Below are 8,152 nucleotides of genomic sequence, written 5' to 3' on the forward strand. Positions count from 1 at the left end.
AGAAATTAACAATAACACAATAATAGTGGGAGACTTTAATACCCCACTCACACCTATGGATAGATCAACTAAACAGAAAATTAACAAGGAAACACAAACTTTAAATGATACAATAGACCAGTTAGACCTAATTGATATCTATAGGACATTTCATCCCAAAACAATGAATTTCACCTTCTTCTCAAGTGCACATGGAACCTTCTCCAGGATAGATCACATCCTGGGCCATAAAGCTAGCCTTGGTAAATTCAAAAAATAGAAATCATTCCAAGCATCTTTTCTGACCACAATGCAGTAAGATTAGATCTCAATTACAGGAGAAAAACTATTAAAAAATCCAACATATGGAGGCTGAACAACACACTGCTGAATAACCAACAAATCACAGAAGAAATCAAAAAAGAAATCAAAATTTGCATAGAAACGAATGAAAATGAAAACACAACAACCCAAAACCTGTGGGACACGGTAAAAGCAGTCCTAAGGGGAAAGTTCATAGCAATACAGGCACACCTCAAGAAACAAGAAAAAGTCAAATAAATAACCTAACTCTACACCTAAAGCAACTAGAAAAGGAAGAAATGAAGAACCCCAGGGTTAGTAGAAGGAAAGAAATCTTAAAAATTAGAGCAGAAATAAATGCAAAAGAAACAAAAGAGACCATAGCAAAAATCAACAAAGCCAAAAGCTGGTTCTTTGAAAGGATAAATAAAATTGACAAACCATTAGCCAGACTCATCAAGAAACAAAGGGAGAAAAATCAAATCAATAAAATTAGAAATGAAAATGGAGAGATCACAACAAACAACACAGAAATACAAAGGATCATAAGAGACTACTATCAACAATTATATGCCAATAAAATGGACAACGAGGAAGAAATGGACAAATTCTTAGAAAAGTACAACTTTCCAAAACTCGATCAGGAAGAAATAGAAAATCTTAACAGACCCATCACAAGCACGGAAATTGAAACTGTAATCAAAAATCTTCCAGCAAACAAAAGCCCAGGTCCAGACGGCTTCACACCTGAATTCTACCAAAAATTTAGAGAAGAGCTAACACCTATCCTGCTCAAACTCTTCCAGAAAATTGCAGAGGATGGTAAACTTCCAAACTCATTCTATGAGGCCACCATCACCCTAATACCAAAACCAGACAAAGATCCCACAAAAAAAGAAAACTACAGGCCAATATCACTGATGAACATAGATGCAAAAATCCTTAACAAAATTCTAGCAATCAGAATCCAACAACACATTAAAAAGATCATACACCATGACCAAGTGGGCTTTATCCCAGGGATGCAAGGATTCTTCAATATCTGCAAATCAATCAATGTAATACACCACATTAACAAACTGAAAAATAAAAACCATATGATTATCTCAATAGATGCAGAGAAAGCCTTTGACAAAATTCAACATCCATTTATGATCAAAACTCTCCAGAAAGCAGGAATAGAAGGAACATACCTCAACATAATCAAAGCTATATATGACAAACCCACAGCAAACATTATCCTCAATGGTGAAAAATTGAAAGCATTTCCTCTAAAGTCAGGAACAAGACAAGGGTGCCCACTTTCACCATTACTATTCAACATAGTTTTGGAAGTTTTGGCCACAGCAATCAGAGCAGAAAAAGAAATAAAAGGAATCCAAATTGGAAAAGAAGAAGTAAAGCTCTCACTGTTTGCAGATGACATGATCCTCTACATAGAAAACCCTAAAGACTCCACCAGAAAATTACTAGAACTAATCAATGACTATAGTAAAGTTGCAGGATATAAAATCAACACACAGAAATCCCTTGCATTCCTATACACTAATAATGAGAAAACAGAAAGAGAAATTAAGGAAACAATTCCATTCACCATTGCAACGGAAAGAATAAATACTTAGGAATATATCTACCTAAAGAATCTAAAGACCTATATATAGAAAACTATAAAACACTGGTGAAAGAAATCAAAGAGGACACTAACAGATGGAGAAATATACCATGTTCATGGATTGGAAGAATCAATATAGTGAAAATGAGTATACTACCCAAAGCAATCTATAGATTCAATGCAATCCCTATCAAGCTACCAACAGCATTCTTCACAGAGCTAGAACAAATAATTTCACAATTTGTATGGAAAAACAAAAAACCTCGAATAGCCAAAGCAATCTTGAGAAAGAAGAATGGAACTGGAGGAATCAACCTACCTGACTTCAGGCTCTACTACAAAGCCACAGTTATCAAGACAGTATGGTACTGGCACAAAGACAGAAATATAGATCAATGGAACAAAATAGAAAGCCCAGAGATAAATCCACGCACATATGGACACCTTATCTTCGACAAAGGAGGCAAGAATATACAATGGATTAAAGACAATCTCTTTAACAAGTGGTGCTGGGAACTCTGGTCAACCACTTGTAAAAGAATGAAACTAGAACACTTTCTAACACCATACACAAAAATAAACTCAAAATGGATTAAAGATCTAAACGTAAGACCAGAAACTATAAAACTCCTAGAGGAGAACATAGGCAAAACACTCTCTGACATACATCACAGCAGGATCCTCTATGACCCACCTCCCAGAATATTGGAAATAAAAGCAAAAATAAACAAATGGGACCTAATTAACCTTAAAAGCTTCTGCACATCAAAGGAAACTATTAGCAAGGTGAAAAGACAGCCTTCAGAATGGGAGAAGATAATAGCAAATGAAGCAACTGACAAACAACTAATCTCGAGAATATACAAGCAACTCCTACAGCTCAACTCCAGAAAAATAAACGACCCAATCAAAAAATGGGCCAAAGAACTAAATAGACATTTCTCCAAAGAAGACATACAGATGGCTAACAAACACATGAAAAGATGCTCAACATCACTCATTATCAGAGAAATGCAAATCAAAACCACTATGAGGTACCATTTCACACCAGTCAGAATGGCTGCGATCCAAAAGTCTACAAGTAATAAATGCTGGAGAGGGTGTGGAGAAAAGGGAACCCTCTTCCACTGTTGGTGGGAATGCAAACTAGTACAGCCACTATGGAGAACAGTGTGGAGATTCCTTAAAAAACTGGAAATAGACATGCCTTATGATCCAGCAATCCCACTGCTGGGCATACACACTGAGAAAACCAGAAGGGAAAGAGACACGAGTACCCCAATGTTCATCGCAGCACTGTTTATAATAGCCAGGACATGGAAGCAACCTAGATGTCCATCAGCAGATGAATGGATAAGAAAGCTGTGGTACATATACACAATGGAGTATTATTCAGCCATTAAAAAGAATACATTTGAATCAGTTCTAATGAGGTGGATGAAACTGGAGCCTATTATACAGAGTGAAGTAAGCCAGAAAGAAAAACACCAATACAGTATACTAACGCATATATATGGAATTTAGAAAGATGGTAACAATAACCCTGTGTACGAGACAGCAAAAGAGACACTGATGTATAGAACAGTCTTATGGACTCTGTGGGAGAGGGAGAGGGTGGGAAGATTTGGGAGAATGGCATTGAAACATGTTAAATATCATGTATGAAATGAGATGCCAGTCCAGGTTCGATGCACGATACTGGATGCTTGGGGCTGGTGCACTGGGACGACCCAGAGGGATGGAATGGGGAGGGAGGAGGGAGGAGGGTTCAGGATGGGGAACACATGTATACCTGTGGCGGATTCATTTTGATATTTGGCAAATCTAATACAGTTATGTAAAGTTTAAAAATAAAATAAAATTAAAAAAAAAAAAAATTCTGGGAGATAGTGGAGGACAGGGAAGCCTGGCATGCTGCAGTCAATGGGGTCGCAAAGAGTCAGACACGACTGAGCGACTGAACTGAACTGAACTGATGTTATTTAGTGATGAAGTGAATGTTACCAAAAGAATCAATTAAAACTGCTGAAAGTAGATGCCTTAGGGAGCAGAAAATGGAGGGGGAAGTTCAGGGAACTGGGATTTGGGAGTTAAAAACCATGAAAACAATTCAGCTCTTAAACCATGCACAGCTATAACTTTTATTTAAAAATACATTGCTAAGGGACTTCCCTGGGGGTCCAGTGGTTAAGAACCTGCCTTGCAATGCAGAGGACATGGGTTCAATCCCTGATCCAGGAACAAAGATCCCACATGCCAAGGGGCAACTACCCTGTACACAAAACCAAAGACAGTCTGTGAACCACAGTGAAATATCTCACACAACACAACTAAGACCCAATGCAGCTAAACAAACGTGTAACAAAGAATTAATTTTAAAAATATATTGCCAAAAAATATATACAATAAAAAGAACCGAGTAAAAAGAAAGGGACTTCCCAGGCCACACTCATGGTAAAGAACCCTCCTGCCAATGCAGGAGATGCAAGGGATACAGGTTTGATACCTGTGTCAGGAAGATCCCCTGGAGGAGGGCATAGCAACCCACTCCAGTGTTCTTGCTTGGAGAATCCCATGGACAGAGGAGCCTGGCAGGCTACAGTCCATGGGTTCACAAAGAGTCAGACGTGACTGAAGCAACTTAACACACACACAAGTAAAAAGAAACAGGAAGGACCCTAAGTGACCTCGGAGGAGAGAAGAGTTAGGTAGGTGTGAGGTGAGAGTTAACCCAGTGAGCTGGACTGAGCATCTCATGTGCATCTGACACAGGGTTGGGCAAGGTGAGTGTGGTTGGAGTGTGGTGAGCAGGGAGGACAAGGATGCAGAGGAGGCAGGCAGAGAAGTGGGGACACAGATGACCTTGTCAGCCATATCATCTCGGGACATTTTCTTAGGAGCCACGGGAAGACTGAATTGTTCCCTTTGCAAAGATGTCTCAGATGAACGCCTATGATTTGTGTCTAGAATGCTGAGAACTTGTTGGAGGGAGACAGGGAAAAGGAGGGAGAAGAAAACAGGTGTCCTGGATGTTGGCCAGCATCTTGGAGGATGGCTGTGCATCTTGGATAAAGCACATACCTAAGTGCAGGATGGGAACAAAAGATGTGAATGTGTTCCATTTTTTGTGATGATGGTTACATTGTCTGAAAGTTTTCTGGGTCAAGATGTCAAGTAAGCAGTTAGATTCACAGACTTAATAGAAAAATCTGGCAAATTTGAGTCATTAACACATAGACACGTGGTAATTCAAATCCTTGGGAAAAAGTGAGGTGTTTCGGGAAGAGAGAACCAACCTTGGGCAGAGCCCTATGGAACCCCACAAGGGCTGAGTATGGAGCAGCCAAGGAAACAAGAGAGGAAACAGTCAGAGAGTAGAGTGTGTGTGTGTCTAACAGTGTCTCACTGGAAAATTCACTATGATACACATTCAGATATTCAAATGGAACTGTCTCGTGATGACTGAAATTTGGCCACATAGAGGGGCTGCAGGCTGACCCCAGAGCTACTGAAGGAGGACCCCAGAACTACTAAAGATAGTGCTGCTGTGCTGTGCTCAGTCGTGTCCGACTCTTTGCGACCCCATGGACTGTAGCCCACCAGGCTCCTCCATCCATGGGATTTAGTAGAGGCAGAGGGAAAAGAGGATGCAAAGTCCCCAGCAGCTTTGTGCCAAAGAAGCCTGATGCTGCTCCCAAAGGCTGAGACACGGAAAACGGCTCAAAGGAAGCAGAATAGTAAAAGAGAACCACAGAAAGAAAATGCTATTGTGGGACTTCCACGGTAGTCTAGTGTTTGGGACTTCACCTTCCAATGCGGGGGCAGTGGGTTCAATCGTTGGTTAGGGAGCTAGGATCCCACATGCCTCAGGGCCAGAAAATCAGAATATAAACAACAGAAGCAGCATTGCAAGAAATTCAATAAAGACTTTAAAAGATGAGACTTCCCTGGTGGTCCAGTGGTCAAGAATCCGCCTGCCAATGCAGGGGACAGGGGGTTTGATCCCTAGCCCAGGAAGATTCCACATGCCGCGAAGCAACTGAGCCTGTCCACCACAACTTCTGGAGCCCACAGGCCCAGAGCGCGAGCTCTGCAGCAAGAGAAGCCACCGCAGTGCGATGTCCGTGTTCTGCAACAAGAGGAGCCTCTGCTCTCTGCAGCTAGAAAAAGCCCGTGTGCAGCAACAAAGACCCAGCACAGTCAAAAATAAAAGAATTTTTAATTAAAAAAAAAAACTTTAAAGAATGGTCCACATCAAAAAAAAAAAACCTTAAAAAAAGGCTATTGTGACAAACTCTAAATTAGCTAAACTTTCAGGAGTTTTGAGACTTGTCTTAATAGGTGAAAAACAGTTGCAACCAAAGGTTTATAAGAAACCGTTTGATGTATAAACACTAGACTGAGTGATTTCTTTGGTTTTTCGTCATTCATTTGGGCAGATTGATGCAAATCCCCAAACGGCTCAACCCTAGCCACTGACGGATGTGTGTGATTTCTGGATGGTTTCTCCTCGCAGTGGGTTGCCCCGGGCAGGTATTGTCAGAACCTCCAGCTGTGCCAGCCCTGCTTATCACACCCTTGACTGAGGTCTTTCCAAGTGCTAAAACCACTTCCTAAGTACGAGAAACGAGATGTTTTTCTACTCAGGTAAAATACAAAATATAAACACAGGCTCTCTTGAAAGGGTACCTGAATAAAATTATGCCAAACTGGAACATTTACTTTAAACGTCTGAAGATAATGACCCCTTTGTTGAAACAGTCTTATCAGTTGCTACGTTCACTTGGCATGCTGTCTTCATAAAGCAACATCAAAAACCTGATGGGAAGGGGTTATCATTCTTTTACTTCAGCAAAAAATAAATAAATGAAGACTCTGGTCTTTGTGTCCCAGTATCCTCTGGGTATTGTCTGCATCTATTTTGAATTTTGTCTTGATTGCTGTGGATGTTAAATAAATAGTAAACTCCTTTAAGAGAAGAATAGTTAATGCTGCGGCTGCTGCTGCTAAGTCGCTTCAGTCGTGTCCGACTCTGTGCGACCCCATAGACGGCAGCCCACCAGGCTCTGCCGTCCCTGGGATTCTCCAGGCAAGAATAGTGGAGTGGGTTGCCATTTCCTTCTCTGATGCAGGAAAGTGAAAAGTGAAAGTGAAGTCGCTCAGTTGTATCTGACTCTTAGTGACCCCATGGACTGCAGCCTACCAGGCTCCTCCATCCATGGGATTTTCCAGGCAAGAGTACTGGAGTGGGGTGCCATTGCCTTCTCTGATAGTTAATGCTAATAGATGCTAACTCATAGCAGTGAAAATAGGGCATCAGAAAAATCAGAGAATGGTGCTTTTGACCACAGAAACTGTGGTTGGTATGGTCACTGCTGTAGTGAAAGGAAATGCAAACTTCTTTTATTTCCTGTCCTGAAACAAAGCTTATCAAAGAATAGAAAAAAGTACCTTACAAGAATAACATATATATATTTCTCTTTTTGTCGATTCCTTTTAAAAAAATTTTTATTGAAGTATAGTTGATTTAAAATATTACATTAGTTTCAGGTGTATAGCGAAGTGATGCAATATTTTTCTAGGTTATACTCCATTTAAAGTTATTATAAAATACTGGCTCTATTCCCAGGCTGTACTGCATAATTTTACAGCTGATTTATTTTACACATAGTAGTTTGTTCTTCTTATGCCTATTTTTTTTACCTCTCTTTTTTATCATTTTGCATTTTTTGTTGTTTCTTTAGCTTCACAAGATCTATGATCTTCATTGCAGCATGCAAAATCTTAGTTGCTGCAGGAAGAATCCAGTTCCCTGATCAGGGATCAACCAGGGCCCTCTGCATTGGGAGTGCAGTCTCAGCCACTGGACCACCAGGGAAGTCCCCATTTCTTTACCTTTTTATTTGGACATTGGAGTGTCCCAGACAAGGGAGTGCTATGGCGGCTTCACTTTGAGGACCTGTGCTGCACACAAGAGCCCGAGATGGCAGGGTCTGCCCCTGAGAATGTGTATTCCCTGGAGAAATGGGCTTCCGTTGGAGCACTCTGTTGAATTCTGAAGATAAATCCACCAGGTTGAAATCTTCATAGGTTCCCTATTACTATCACATTAAACTTTTTATATCTTTCTTTAAAAAATATCCATCCTCAGCCTCCCATTCTAAACTATGATATAACAGACTTTCCTTCAGTGTCTTTTGAACCATGTTGTTCTAGAAACAGGATGGAGCTAGCTGTCAGAAACACCTAGGCTCTTCT

Source organism: Bubalus bubalis, chromosome 14 (genome assembly GCF_019923935.1).
Source record: "Bubalus bubalis isolate 160015118507 breed Murrah chromosome 14, NDDB_SH_1, whole genome shotgun sequence".
In the NCBI taxonomy this organism is placed as follows: domain Eukaryota; kingdom Metazoa; phylum Chordata; class Mammalia; order Artiodactyla; family Bovidae; genus Bubalus; species Bubalus bubalis.